Source organism: Pan paniscus, chromosome 16 (genome assembly GCF_029289425.2).
Source record: "Pan paniscus chromosome 16, NHGRI_mPanPan1-v2.0_pri, whole genome shotgun sequence".
NCBI lineage: Eukaryota > Metazoa > Chordata > Mammalia > Primates > Hominidae > Pan > Pan paniscus.
Genome location: NC_073265.2, coordinates 68,483,570 through 68,498,999, shown reverse-complemented (window position 1 = coordinate 68,498,999; position 15,430 = coordinate 68,483,570). Strand labels below are relative to the sequence as shown.

Sequence of the window (15,430 nt, the reverse complement as noted above, 5' to 3'; positions counted from 1 at the left end):
AGGCCTCCTTTCTAGCGAGGTTGCACTGTATTTTGATTTTCTGCTTGCACGTCAGTTTCCTCCTTTAGGTGGTGAGCAACTTAAAGTCCAGGTTGACCCATGGATACTCAGTGGGCAATGAGCAAATGGGGCCATTTTCACAACCCACCCCTTCAGTTCCATGTTGAAATGTTGGGAGATGGACAAGATGTTGGGCCCAGACAATTGTGTAGGCTTTCTTGAAACCTCCTCTGTGCTAAGTGGGAGGAGTAAAGAGATGGCTGGAGCAAAGCCCCAGCCTCAGGGAGTTCTGAACTGCTTGGGAAGATAAGGCAGGTGTCAAGAGAGGGAAGGAAAAAGTTAGCAACACTTGTTTCATGTCACTAGATGATGAAACACCATCTAATTACTATGGCACAGGGGACCAGAGAGGGACCAAGTGCCTGGGGAGGGCTGCCTGGATATGTGGAGGTGGCACAGACAGCACCTGCACCAGACATAAGTAGCAAGGAGGCAGATTTCTAATCTAAAGAAATGTTTTAGAAGAACCAGAAATACGAAGTCCCAGGAGTGGTTGCTCCAAGAAGCAAGACAAGAAAGCCAACTCCAGATAGCCCCTTCTCTGGATGGAGAGTTGAGCATCACGGCCTCTAAGGCTCTTGCCAGGTTCTCCAATTTAACCCTCAGCATTGCCAGCAGAAGGGTGCCACAGATGTTGTAATTGAGTGGGGCATTCAGGGTGTTGTGCAAGAGCAGACTAGGCAGGTCAGAGCATGGGGGAGAGGAGCCTAGAGAGGTAGGTTGGGGCCTCAATCCAGGTGTGCCAGGTGCCCTGGGATCTATAAACATTGAGGGCTTGGAGAGCAGGGGAGCAAGTAGCAAAGTATCTCAGGAGTGTCCATCCTGTTGAGAAACAACATCTCAGTAGTTTCTGGGACAGCAGAAACAACTACATTGTGAAGGCATGCTGGTATGCCCCCTCTGGTTACTTCTCTCCTCACCCATATTCCCCACATTAGCATTTCAGGGCAACCACTGAGATGGAAATCAATCCATCCTCTTTCCCCAATGGGCTCCATGCAATATGACAAAGCAGTCACCAAAGAGTCTTCCTCATAGCAGGTAAAGCTAAACTGGCAAAGGCACCTTGGATCTGCAGCTGCAATCGGGTTCCCCAATACATTTCCCTGAATTGGGTTTACCCACCCAAAACTACAGGCTTGTCCCTAACAGGGCACAGCATCAGAGAGGGAGAGGACAGGAGGAAAACTTGTGCTCACATGCATGAAGGCCAAAGGGGAAAGCACTTGGGAGGGGCTGATGGGTCCAACCTCAGGCTCTTTTTTCAATCTCATCAATTTTATCAGACCCTCCCTTCCCCCAGGGAGGAAGAGAAAGGAGTGAGCCAGGTAAGTGTGGCAGCCTTTAGGGAAGAAGAAGACCATAACCCCCGGCCCCAGAGGCAGCAGGTGCTGAGTCTTATGCAGAGTCCCCAGGTGATCTTTACAGCTACTGGTGCTCCAGACTCCAGCCTGGTTCCCCCTGTCAGGCCTCTCCTCCTGCACATGCACAGGGTCAGGGAGGAAGGCCCTGTTCCATCAGCACAGACACTCTGTGGGAATCCAATAGTTGAGTATAATTCAATTACTGGATCCAAACAGAGCATTGTGCTTAATTCCTACCTTCCCAGTAGCAGTAGTGATCAAAGTCTGTGACTGAGCTTTCCCCAGGAAGAGGACACTAGAGTTAGCCTTGTTACAGGAGCCCCTTAGTCCCCTTGATGAGAAAAGTATGGGATCATAGTACACAGACCTGGATTTGAACGGTTGGACCACTGCCAGCTTTGAGATGCTGTGTAAGATGTCACTCTCCAATCTTCTGTTCCATCATCAATACAAAGGGAATAATAGTAATAGTATCGCAAGATGCCATGGGGATTATGGATAATGCAGGGGCAGCACATAGGAGGCACTGAATAAATAGTAGGGGGTTTTTTTTGTTTGTTTTTTGTTTTTCCTAAGTATCCAGTTTATTTTCTAGTCACGGGTTACTTACTAAAAGTTTGTGTAACATGAGATCACATCAGATCAGAAAACATCAAGTGGGTAGTATTATTAACCAATTAACATACAAAAGAAAGTGCCTTGATATCATGTATCTGGGCTCCAAGGGTAGTCCATAGTTCAGCCTCTTCTTTCTATTCTGCTTTTTTCACCTGTTATATAAAATGATCTATAAAATCCTTATAAATAAGACATGAGTTTTGCCTGTAACGCGGTAGGATGAAAAAATACCAGTGCTGCATGCTATGAAACAATGGAAACTTTATAGGGGAATCCAAGGTTTGTGTGCACAAAAATTATAAATGCCATTTTCTGCTGTGCTGGAAAAACTGAAGTATAAAACACAAATGAATTAGGCCTTTCAAGGATGAGGTATCACAACACTGGTAGCTATTTAATGTATTCATCTTAAGAAGACTGGATGCTAAAAATGCAATCACTGCAATTAATAAAGTTGAGAGAAAACACAAAGATTAGCTAATATGAGTAAAAGATTATTTAGGGTAAAATAAATGTGTAACATTCTCTATGTTCTCAATCACCCGGGAAGGCAGACTATGGAATATCAGGAAATAAGAATTTTCTTGTTTTCAGTAACATTGAGGTAACACTTCAGAATTCAGAAGGTAACTGGGGCTATAAATAGTAATTAAAAAGACAAAATAGAAGAAAGCAGGGGTTCCATTTTCCAGCTGTTGCAGTTTTCCTGAAATCTTAATGTTTTTGAGCCTCTCCTATTTAAGGACAAAACAATTTAGCACACAACAAAAACTTCAAAAAGGGTGCCAGCTGGACCACAAAGCACTGATGAAAAGGCAGAGAGGATATACTTCCCAAACTTTCATTAGGATGTAAAAGCCATTTTGAAAAACAATCTCCACTCTCTGTCAAGTTATTTGACTCCTCAATGCAACATGCATCTCAATGAAATAGAATTTGAGTAGTGTTATGTTGGCATGCGTAATGATTATGACTTCAAGAAAAATATATCTAGTACATTCTGGGGTTTTTGTGGAGGACTCTGTAAAACAAAGAGTTTGAAGTAAACAATAATAAAATACAAAAATTTAAAAAACAGGGGTTTTTTTTTTCCTCCAAATTCCTGGTTTAATAAGGACCTGTTTATTTTGAGGAAAAAAAGTTCCCAAACATCAAGCTGTTCACAAAAATAACACACAGTATCAACTTTAGAAAACAAATCTTAAGAGTATAACACTCATTATTTTTCTAGAGGATGCATTTGACATGCCAACTCTCATTCACAAAAATACATTCTTACATTTGTGTTGAACTGCCCCACACAGCACACTAATGTAGGGGTGTAACACACATACTTCTAATCAAAGCTGCTTTCAGGAGCTACTCAACTAAATAAGATTGTCTTTGCAGTCAGGGAAGCAACTACTGAACTTATGTATGAATGAAAAAAAACTGTCCTCCCTGCATAACAAGAGATTATTTTGGAGACAGATGATAAAAACCATATATCCTTTTTATTAAGTCATAAAGAGGTATCAAAATTAAAAGCAAAAATTACAAGATAAGACTTAACAAAACTACTAAGAGTGCCAAAGGAAGTGAAAATGGGACTAGACACAGGGCAATATGAATTAATAAACATGGGAAGGACAAGGATGGGAAGGACAGTGAGCATGTGCCAAAGATACTAGGTGAGAGGATCTGGTGAAAAATTTGATCTTAGACAAGTGCCTAGGTAAAGAAATAATGGAATAAGATTTCTAAACCCCACTATGTGCTTAAGAGTCATCCTCGCCATTGGTGCTGTCTCTGTCATCCTCTCCTTCCTCAGCCTCTTTTTCATCATCCTTGATCAACTCCAGCTGGTCATCCCCCATCCTCATTATCATCATCATCCAGTAGGTCTGCCTTCTCAGCACAGTCATCTGCACCCCCCTCAGACTCCATCTTCACATTAGTCTCATCTTTTTCACGGAGCTGCTGCTCTGCTACTCTTCTGACTTATCATTCCTCATCTCTACTGCGTGTTTGCTCTGTTCCTTTTCAATTTTTTCCAGGTTTCCCAGGAGAGAATCCACTTTTTGTTTTATCTGGGTCAACTCCTTCATAATGGCCTGAAGGTCATCTCCTTTCAACTTTCCAGACTTGGAAGATCCCTGCTGTCCACTCTTAGAATTGAGGCCACTTTTGCCCCTTCGTGAGTTGTTTCCTGATACACGCTGACGTTTTGAGAGCACTACAGCCCAAGCAATAGGAGGAGGAGGAGGCACACGTGCTGAGTAACTGTACATCATGTCATCATAATCACCTTGATAGTCATAGCCCAAGTGAAAAGAGGAGCTATACATCTCCACTGCAGATCGTTTCACGCCTGCTTTTCCACGGTTCACTTTTGGCTCTGAGGCCAGGTTAATATCTAAAACCTGGCCAGCAATCATTCTACCATCCTCTCCTGCTCCAGCAGCCCGGGCATTTCTCTCTTTAAAATATTGAACAAAGGCAAAGCCCTTATGAACAGCACAGCCCACAATTTTGCCATACTTCGAAAAGATTGCCTCCACATCAGATTTCTTGACCACAAGAGTGTTGAGATTCCCAATGAACACACGTGAGTTCATGGAGCAAGGATTTGTCTTGTTGGTAACGTTGCTGGCCATTGTGTTTGTTGATAAGGTTTCTCACAAAGCTGAAAACAGGAGCGGAGAGGGAGAAGAGATTCGACTCTGAGTCTCCTACCCCTGGGTTCTACATGGAGAAGCCAACTGCTGCTCAAGGTCACCAACACGGCCATAACCACTCAGTCTTTGTCTCTTCACAAAAAAAATCAATAGTAGGGTTTTTTCCTCACCTGTGTAACATCTTGTCACTCCAGATAAACACCACCATCCCTGAGCTGGACTTGACCCAAGTTCCCTGGCCACATCTCCATGGCTTCCAAGTAGATGACAGCATCCTGGCTGGGCTATCAGGTCCCAGGATGCAATGATATTACGGAAATAGTTCCTGTGGCCCCATAAGTCTATAGGATTGAGGCTGCTTCTCTCCTCTGTCTCCTTCCAAATTGGCTCTGGAACAGGGATAGGCTGTAATATATAGATGGGACCCTCAGAACCTCTACCTGAGGGGTTCAGGGGAGCCAGAGGCAGGTAACACCAGGCAGGATCCTCCTTGAATTCATCCTTTATGCCTTTAACAAAGTAACCAAGCACATGCTGTAGCGATAATCAATTTAGGCACATCGCACAGATTCCAGCTTCTCTGCCACCAACCACCAGGCATGATCTAAGCAAGTTCTTTCACCTCTTGGAGCCTTAATTTTCTCATCTACAAAATGGAATAATGCGATCATCCTTGAAGGTGAGTTACGTGTGATCATGGGTGTGAGCAGCTCTTTGTAAGCAATGAAGGCCCAAGCAATTGGAAGGGGTAGTGATCATGGAACTGTCAAAGGTGGGTTTGTTGCTGTGAAAAACTGAAGGTACTGGACCATTTTCTCATCTTTCTACAGGTTGCTGGAATCACAACTTATAATTAATGCACAGTGATATGGCTTGACCCAGTTTCCTAAATTGGAATGTTTCAGCTAAAACTGATGAAAAATTCTTGTCTTCCAAGCAGAACTAGCTAGATGAACCCCCTCCAGAGCTAGTGAGTAAATATATACAGTGAAATATATATATATAAATGCATTCACTTATTCAACAAATATTGATTGAATGTCTACTCTGCACCATTTATTAAGCTTGGTGTTCTTCCTGACTTGTCTCATGTAATCTCCACATGAATTCTGTGAGGTAGACATTGTTATCCTGATGTACAACTGAGGAAACTAACAGGGATTTGATTATTGGATCAAAGCCATACACCTAGAAAGTGGGAGACAAACAGTGAAACCCATTTCCTTGACCCAGTGAACCTGCTCTTTTGTGACACCAGATGACTTCTGCAGGCCCCTCATAAAAGGGGTGCCAGGGTTATGTCTGGGCAGATGGGATTGTGTATTAGTCCATTCTCCCGCTGCTGTAAGGACATACCCGAGACTGGGTAATTTATAAAGGAAAGAGATTTAATTGACTCACAGTTCCACAGGGCTGGGGAGGCCTCAGGAAACTTACAATCACGGTGGAAGGTGAAGAAAACACATTCTTCTTCACATGGTGGCAGCAAGAAGAAGTGCTGGGCAAAAAGGGGGAAAAAAACCCCTTATAAAACCATCAGATCTATGAGAACTAACTCACTATCACGAGAACAGGATGGGGGAAAACTGTCCCCATGATTCAATTATTTCCACCTGGTCCCTCCCACAACACATGGGGATTATGGGAATTACAATTCAAGATGAGATTTGGGTAGGGACACAGTTAAACCATATGAGATTGGATGTTTAAGGAGCAAGTCAGGTGGATGACAAATTCTGGCTCATATGTGCCCCCCAGTTCTCCATCAAATATCCAGCCTTCCCTGGGACCCAGCAGCTCATCCTCCCTCTGCTTCAGCCAGCTCCCTGGGTGCCCCCATGGCCCCTGGAATGTATTTACTGCCTTTCACCCTTGCTAGGCTCACCAAGTTCATACCACTGGGTTGCTGCCTCGCCCTCAACCTTGGTTCTATCTTGTTCCTCTTCCCACCATCCCAGGCCCCTCTGGGACTGGACTGGCACTGGGGCTTCATCTTCTGAACTGGGCAGCCACGCCTCCCCTGCACCCTGACTCGTTGGCAGTCATTGGGCAGCCCAGGATGAGAGTCAGACAGATTGAGGCTCTTCTGATTGCTCCCTATTTGAATTTGAGAAAATAACTTGATTTTTCAAGCCACAGTTTCCATATCTGAGAGTAGAGAGTAATGGCTGTCTCACAGGGCTGCTGTAGGGATGAAATGAGAAAGATACTAACGTTTTTGACGTCTGGGAGTCACTCCCCAAGCGCTCTCTTTCACTTCTCCTACACTTCCAAAGAAGTATGGCAAATGGTAAATTGTGTACTATGTAACCTTTTTTCCCTATGATTTATCATCTTTATTTATCTTTAATTTCGGTGAGCAGAATTAGATTCGGTGAATCTAATTCCTTTTTCAAATTCAATCCTCAGTATTTCAACATGATTTATTAAATTTTCCTTCCATATTGCTTACTGACGTTCAGCTCTTCACACGTTATAGCCACCTTTCATATAATTTGATCTACTTCTGGGTCCTTTTTGTATGATTTATATACAGTTTTCTCTTTATGACTGCATTTCAGCTGTTTTTATCACTATTGCTTTAAAACAGGTTTTTGTGAAAGGCAGATAAATCTTCCCTACCTCTCCTCCCCCAACCCCTGTCAGAATTGTTTCTTATTCTTGGCCATTTATTCTTCCAGGCATACTATTCTGTCAAGTTTCAAGAGAGGTATTGGAGATTTAGATTAGGATTTACTGGGCTACATAGAGGATATAAAGGCTAGCACTTACTTTCAGGAATTTGTGTCTAAATCCCATGAGCCTTGAAATCTCAAGTGCTTGGCCACACACACACACACACACACGCACAGCCGACTCTGCTGCCTTCTTGCTCTTCCAATACTTCCCCACTGACAAAGTATAGAAAGAAGGCAGTAAAAAATGACAGTCACCTGCCAGGCCTGGCTCCTATTGAAAGTTACTGCGATTAAGCTGGAAATTTGTCTAGATTTAAAGGGGATCCCAAGAGCCTCGGAGTCCAGACTGCTCTGCCCATTCCGCATTACATTGACATTTGACTAATCCCGTGGTTCTCTAAGTCGAGTTCGCCAACCAGCAGCATTAACAGCACCTGGGAACTTGTTAGAACTACAACTTATTGGGTACCACTCAGGCCTACTGAATCAGAAATTCTGGGTATACGGCTCAGTAATCTGAGTTTTAACAAGCCTCCAGGTGATTCTGGTGCATGCTCAAATTTGAGAACCACTGGATTAAACAAGCAGAGATTTACTCAAAGGCTACCTCCACCTGGAATTACCAGACCTGGTAGTCTGGTCAGCTGCATAGAAGTAACTTGGAACCGTGCTGCAAATGTACAACAGTGCTGCAAAACCAGACACACGGCAATAGGACCACACGTGACCTATAAATGGATGTGAGGAGAATCAGTATCTTAACACTATTGTTCCCCCTTGCCAGGAGACTACAATTCTCTATTTATTTTGGTCTCCTTTAGGAATCAAAAGTAGTACGGCTTTCTCTACCTGGGTCACAAACATCCTGCACTGGGTTTATTCCAAAGTAGTTAATACACTTTGTTACTGTGAATGCAATCTCTTTAGCTGTAAATTTCCTAATTGATTATGCCTGGTGTTCATCCTGTATCCTGGACATTTGTGGGCAATTAGTCATTTTTCTAACCTCTTTATTTCTTGTCTTTTTTTTTTTTTTTGAGACAGAGTCTCGCTCTGTTGCCCAGGATGGACTGCAGTGACGTGATCTCAGCTCACTGTCAGCTCCACCTCCCAGGTTCATGCCATTCTCCTGCCTCAGCCTCCCGAGTAGCTGGGACTACAGGCACCCACCACCACACCTGGCTATTTTTTTTGTATTTTTAGTAGAGACGGGGTTTCACTGTGTTGTACTGTGTTAGCCAGGATGGTCTCGATCTCCTGACCTCGTGATCTGCCCGCCTCGGCCTCCCAAAGTACTGGGATTACAGGCATGAGCCACTGTGCCTGGCCTCTTGTCATTTTTAACAGCCAATTTGTCTGTCTTTTCAGGTTGTCTTTTAGCAGTATTAGTACTTGCTAACTATTTGTGCCTACTATTTACTACATGCATGTCTGCTTCAGGGAATAGCTGGGAAAGCGGATCTTGCTTAACAAAGGATGATGGGGAAGGGTATTTTAGGGGCCAGCTTGTGCTGGAACACATTCCCACCTGTCTACCTACCTGGCCTCAACTCAGCCTTCATGATTCACCTGGCAGGCCTTCTTTCGGCCCACAGTCCCCTGGGAGGATATGTCTCCTAGTGTTTTTTATCATACTCTTAAGGCTGTAAAAATTCACCTTTGTTCTTATCCAAGTTTTAAAATTTGTTTGCAGAGTTATGCGAACTACTCTGTAATCATTCTTTTAATTTAGCTTTAATGGTTTCATTTTTATATTTAACTCTTGGATCCATATGGAATTTATTTGCACATGAAGAATGAGGTAAGAAATCCAATTTTTCCCCCTTCAAATAACTAACCAGTTTTCTCAACACCGTTTATGGAATAACCCATCCTTGCTGATAAATTTAACGATGCCATTTTAATCAAATACTCAATTCCCATATGTGCTTGAATTCATTTTTGGACTCTCTATTTTCTTACACTGGTCTCTTAGTTTATTTCTGCCCTAAAATTATATTGTATTAAATATCTGTAGCTTTAAACAATGTTTTTGTTTTGACTTTGTTTTTGTATTTTGTTGTGTGGGTTATGACAATGTTTTGATACCTGATAGTATCATAGTCATGTTCATTATTCTTATTTTTTAATTTTTTTTCTGATTCCAATTATGTGTTCATTCTACCAGATAAAATTTAGTTTAACTTACCAAATTTCAAACAAAATTCTCTTGGTAATTGGATTGGAAACACACTGAATTTAGAGATTACATTCAGAAATTGAAACTGCTCTATTGAGTACTCTTCTAAAGAAAATCAAGGGAGGTTTTCACTGACTGAAATATTTTTTCTGGCTTTTAATAGGAATTTAAAGTTTTTAGCATAGGGCCCTAACATTGATTATTAGATTTGTCCCTAAATATTTAGTTTGTTTCTATTGTAAAAGGCATCTTTTCTTCTGATATGGTTTGTGTGTTTGTCCCTTCCGAATCTCATGTTGAAATGTAATACCTAAGTGTTGGAGGAGGGTCCTGGTGAGAGGTAATTGTATTATGTGGGTAAATCCTCACGAATGGCTTAGCACCCACCATCCCCTTGGCGATGAGTGAGTGAGTTCTTCCTCTGAGTTCATGTGAGATCCAGTTGTTTAGAAGTGTATGGCCCCCCCCTCTCTCTCTCTTGCTTCTGCTCTCACCATGTGACACCACTGGCTCCCCTTCACCATCAGCCATGATGTAAGCTCCCTGAGGCTTGCCCAAAAGACAAGCAGATGCTGGTGCCAGGCTTCTTGTACAGCCTGCAGAACTGTGAGACAATTAAACCTCTTTTCTTTATAACTTCCCAGCTTCCGGTATTTCTTTATAGTAATGCAAGAATGGACTAACACATCTTTTGTTAAATTTTCTAACTGGTTACTAATAATGAAGGTTTGATTTTTGATATAAATTTATAACCAGGTGCTTTTTCCTTTCTAAATTTTTTACCTCTTATGTCTTTCTCATGTATGATAATAGGAGTTCTTATTTCTGACTTTAATGGGAATGCTTTTGGCTTTTTACATTAAGTTGTGATTGTTTGGGGTGGAGGATTATAAATTTTTGTAATGCTAAGGAAGTATCTATTTTATTAATTTTTTTAAAAACCTAAAATGAAGATTGAGCAATGGCAAATGAGTTCTTTGGCATCAGATTTTCTAGTATTGAGCCATGCTTACATTCTTGGGCTTTATTTATCTTTGTGTATCCTTCTTTTAGTGTCTTATGCTTTCTCTCTGCTGATATTTTATTTAGGATTTTTGCATTGGTTGTCATAATTGAGATTAATCTGTAAATTCTTCTTTTTTCTATCTTTCATTTGTATCAGAGTTTGGTATAGTGTGGTGTAAGATTCTCCCATCTCTGGAAACAGTTTAAGAAGCACCATAGAGCTTGGTACTGTGGCTCATGCCTGTGATCCCAGTACTTTGGGAGGCTTGATGGGGGTGGATCACTTGAGGTCAGGAGTTCAAGACCAGCCTGGCCAACATGGAGAAAGCCTGTCCCTACTAAAAATACAAAAATTAGCAGGCTGTAAATATGGAGGCTGTGAAGTTTAAGATCAAGAAGCTGGCATTGGTTTCTGGTGAGGGCTGCTGTCTGTTTCCAAGATGGCGCCTGTTGCTGTGTCCTCATATGGCAGAAGGCAGAAAGGCAAGGGGATGTTCCCTTCAACCTCAAGCCCTTTTATAAGGGTCCTAATCTCATTCATGAGGACAAAGCCCTCATGACTCAATCACTTCCCAAAGGCCACAGGTCTTAATATTATTGGTATTGGGAATTCAGTTTCTGTATGACTTTTAGAGGGCTCAAACCATAACAGGACACAAGAATTATGAAGAATCGGGGAATCATGACACATCCAGAAAGCCCTACTAAAGCTGTAACAATGGACCCCAGAGAAATGAAGATCTATAAAATGACTGAAAAATAATTCAGAATAACCCTCTTAAAGAGGGTCAGGGAACTAAAAGAATATATACAGAGAAAATTAAATGAAATTTGGAAAAGAATACACAGACAAAATGAGAAATTTAACAGAGAAATTGAAACAATAAAAAATAGAAATTATAGAGATAAAAAATATAATAACTGAACTGAAAATTTTAATAGAAAGCTTCAACAGAAATTTTGATAAATAGAAGAAAGAACCAAGTGAGCTTGAAGATAGGACATTTGAAATTATCCAGTCAAAGAATAAAAAAAGAATGAAGAAAGCCTCCAGGAATTATGGGATACCATCGAGAGACCCAACATTCACATAATAAAAGTTGCTGAAGGAGAAAAGAGAGAAAAAGAGCCAGAAAGCATGTTTTAAAAAATAACAGCTGAAAACTTTCCAAATATAGGAAAAGACGCCAACATCCAGGTACAGGAAGCACAGAGATCTCCAATTAAATCCAACCCAGAAAGGAGTTCACCGAGATATATAATAACCAAACTATCAAAAATCAAAGACAAAGAAAAATTTCCGATAGCTGGGTTTTGACTCAGTTGGTATATAGTGTTCAAATAGCCAGTTAAACATAGAGTAAATAGTCATAAAAAAACAAAATGGTTCCTCGTCTCCTAGTAAATACAGTTTATCTGCAGAATGAAGATAAGGGCTTCTACATCTAAGGCGGGATCTTTACCTTGACACTATTGACATTTGGGACTGAATAATTCTTTGTTGTGGAGCACTGTCTGTCCTGTGCATTGCAGGATGTCTAGCAGCATCCCTGTCCTCTATCCACCAGATGCCAGTAGCACCCTCCATACCTCCAGTTGTGACAACCAAGAATGTCTCCAGACATTGCCAAATGTCTTCCCTTGTTGAGAAGCATTGACCTAGAAGAAACACTCCACACCTTTCTCCTAGGCTTCCCACTCACCTATTCCCATCAGTTGCCTTCAAATAGAAGTTTCAGAGTGAGATGTGTGGCAGAAGTGCTGCTTTGTAACAGTGGAGAAAGCCTCTGCTTTGACTTCTAGAAGCTTCTATCTCTGATGATACCTTTCAAATTTATGGTAAAAGCTTGTAATCCTTTATTTAGTTGAATGCTACCAATTTATTCCTTGCTGGCGTGTCTTCTATTTCAGTTTTTTTTATTAATTTTATGGAGAGGGAATTTACGTGTTCCTCTATACTCCACCATCTTTCCACACCTGTCTCCTCTCTCGGTCCCAGCTCCGAGTTCTTTTCACTGCATGTCTGACAGAGAAATGTCAGGTTACAGTAAAATTATAATTAAATCTATAGTCAGCTCTTATCAGATGGCATTAAACAGAGGAACCTGGAATAAAGTACAATGTTCTCTAAAGGGAGAAATATTTTTACATGAATATTTTGGTATTTGTTAATGTACTGGAGTTAATAGAGAGGTGTAGGAGGTGCTGAATAGACATCCAATTTGTAGTGATGATTGCCAAATTAAGATTAGCACAGAAACCTGTCTGGAGTGGGAGGTAAAGTCTGCTGTTCCAAAGAAGAGGTTTTAAAGGTGTAGGTGGGGAGAGTGAGAAAAACGGAACGTAAATGCTCTTGTGACAGGAATGAGAAAAGAGCCTGCAGGTCTCCTGAGAGCCAGGAGTATTAATTTAGAAGTAGGTGTGACAGCCAGCCCAGAGATGACCAGCAATGGCCATTCCTTAATCCTGACCTTGTTGACATCCTTTAAAAGCATCGGATAACTTACAGCTTGCAAAGAAATTTCATATATTTAGCATTTTAAGTAAAATGGGTAAATGCATGTGATGGCCTAATAAAAGGATTTGTAATGGGATCCCTAAATAGACAAGGGCATAATTATGATTAGCCAAGGACAATCACTGGGAAGAGGGACTTAGCTGAAAGCTGCTAACATTCAACATTCCCTGTAGCCAGAAGACTTAAGTGCTTCAGTCTCAAAGGTGGAAGAAATCTGGGTGGCAAATGACAGCATCCACTACAGTCTACCCGTTGTGCCACTCAGATCCACTTGTTTTGTAAAAGTCTTGAGAGCAGCTCCTTCAGGATTCTGGTGGGCCTCTTTTCCTGGGGGAAAGGCACAAAAATAAAGTAATTGGCTGGACTGTAGCTTTGCCATTGCCACTGGTCTCAAGATCATGACATGACTGGTCCTTATTATCTTCTTTCTCTATTATGCATCTGAGAGTCCCCTTACTCTTGGTGAGCACTTCTGATCTAGGTATTTTGCCTTTTGTGGGTTACTTGTGGTCTAAACCCCAAGTCATTATGTCTTTCTCAAGCTGTGGCAGCAATACTTGACCATTTCCCATGAAGATTGGACAGGGGAGTACTGACAGAAGCCCCAGTGGATCACTTTGGTCTCAAACACATTTTTCTCTGCTCCCCTTTGGATGACAGCAGCCTTAGTTTTGCCTAATCAAAGTCAATTACCACAGCTAGAATGGTGACTCCTTTCTTTTTCTGTCAGCACAAGTTGCCCACAGTGACCATGCAGCAGCCATAATATGAAATTTAATGGGACTTGTATAGCCGTTGATGGAATCATTTCCCCAACCTGAGATCAAGACCTCCAGACTCACAGACTCCAAACTTGTGGGAACAGGATGCAGACATTCCCTAACTGGGAGTAATGTAAGTAGGACCACTTCTCCCTCCACCTCTTAGTTCCCAGACCCACGTAACAAAGAACCACTGAAGTCCTCTGAGTAGAGAAATGGCAATTGCACTGCACTAATGTTGAGGATAGGCCATAAGGAATGTATCTGAAGCAGGAAGACCAGTGAGGAAGCTGTTAGAATTGTCCAGGCAGGAAATTATGTGGGCCTAATAATGGAATATTATTAGAGCCTGACATTTTCTTCAGCAGGAAAGCAAGCTCTTGGCATCCAATTAGTGGTTCTGGGTACATCAGGAGGCATACTGTAGGTTAGGAAAGACATTTTTTAAGCTTTCCCTGCACTCATATAAGCAAAACTATTACAGGACCATTCCAAAAATAACTGAGCCAAACTGGTGAGCTGCAGCTTGGCTGTACGTCAGCTTGATCAGCAGAGACGCAGAAATACTGTCACTCCAAAAAAAAAAAAAAAAAAAAAGATAGACAGGTAGACTCTCTGTATCAGCCCCACCCAGAGTGGGGCCAGGGATTCTGCCCCCAGCCCTTGTTCTCTGTTTATTCCTCTGTCCCAGAACGTTTATTACCATCCACCTGGAATTCAAGATATTTACCTGTGTAGTTATCACCTGCTCTAGACCCTGTGATCCCATAGAGCAAGAAGCTTGTCCTATACTATTCTCCACTCTGACCATGCCTATTACAGTCCCTGGCCCAGAGATCAAGCTCAGTAACTGTTAAATGGAATTTAAAAATCTTGCAAGTGAGATCATGAAACTACTATCAGTAACCAGTAATAACAACAATAATCATCATAATAGGTAACATTTACTAGGCCCTTCCTATGGGCCAGGCACATTGCTAAGGGATTTTGATGGATTCTCTTAGTTAGTTCTTCCAAAAACGCTATGAAGTAGGTGTTATGACCATCTCCATTTTACACAGAAAGAAACTTTAGCACACAGAGTTTAGTAACTTGCCCAAAGCCACCCTGCTACTAAGTGGTCGTCCCATTTGTCAAAAAAAAAAAAAAAAAAAAGACTTAGGAGGGTGCTACCACTATGGCCCTGCAAATGTGATACCCATTTCAGCAAGATTCCAGACCTATCTGTGAGATTAATAGCTACTAGGCACTTTTGGTGATTACTAGGAACCAGTGCATGTTCGTCAGGAACAAGCCATGCTAGCTTAACCTCGTTTCTCTTCCCGTTATTCATTCCACCCCAGCATCCCTGAAAACACCCTTCATCAATGGCCATGTATTCCAAATCCTGCCCCACGCCCCCAACCCTGCTGCACAACCTCCAGCCATATGCTCCTTTGAGAGTTTCACACATGCCTTTTACGTAGGCATTTATTTTCAAGGAATCAAAGGTGTCATTGCAGTTTCTCTGTCATTCCTCCTCCACAGCTGCCGCCCTGTCCCTGCACAGCTTCCAATAGTTCAGCCTTGGGTAGACTGCACTTGGAAAGA

At 41.8% G+C, this 15,430-nt stretch overlaps 1 long non-coding RNA gene and 1 pseudogene across 1 annotated transcript in view; one reads left to right on the top strand and one right to left on the bottom strand.

Moving 5' to 3' along the window:
* The window catches only part of LOC129394064 (uncharacterized), an 89,450-nt gene that overhangs the window by 39,200 nt on the left and 34,820 nt on the right, over nt 1–15,430 (top strand). The gene's annotated exons all lie outside the window — the stretch shown is intronic.
* On the bottom strand, nt 3,653–5,374 carry LOC117976070 (heterogeneous nuclear ribonucleoproteins C1/C2-like; annotated as a pseudogene).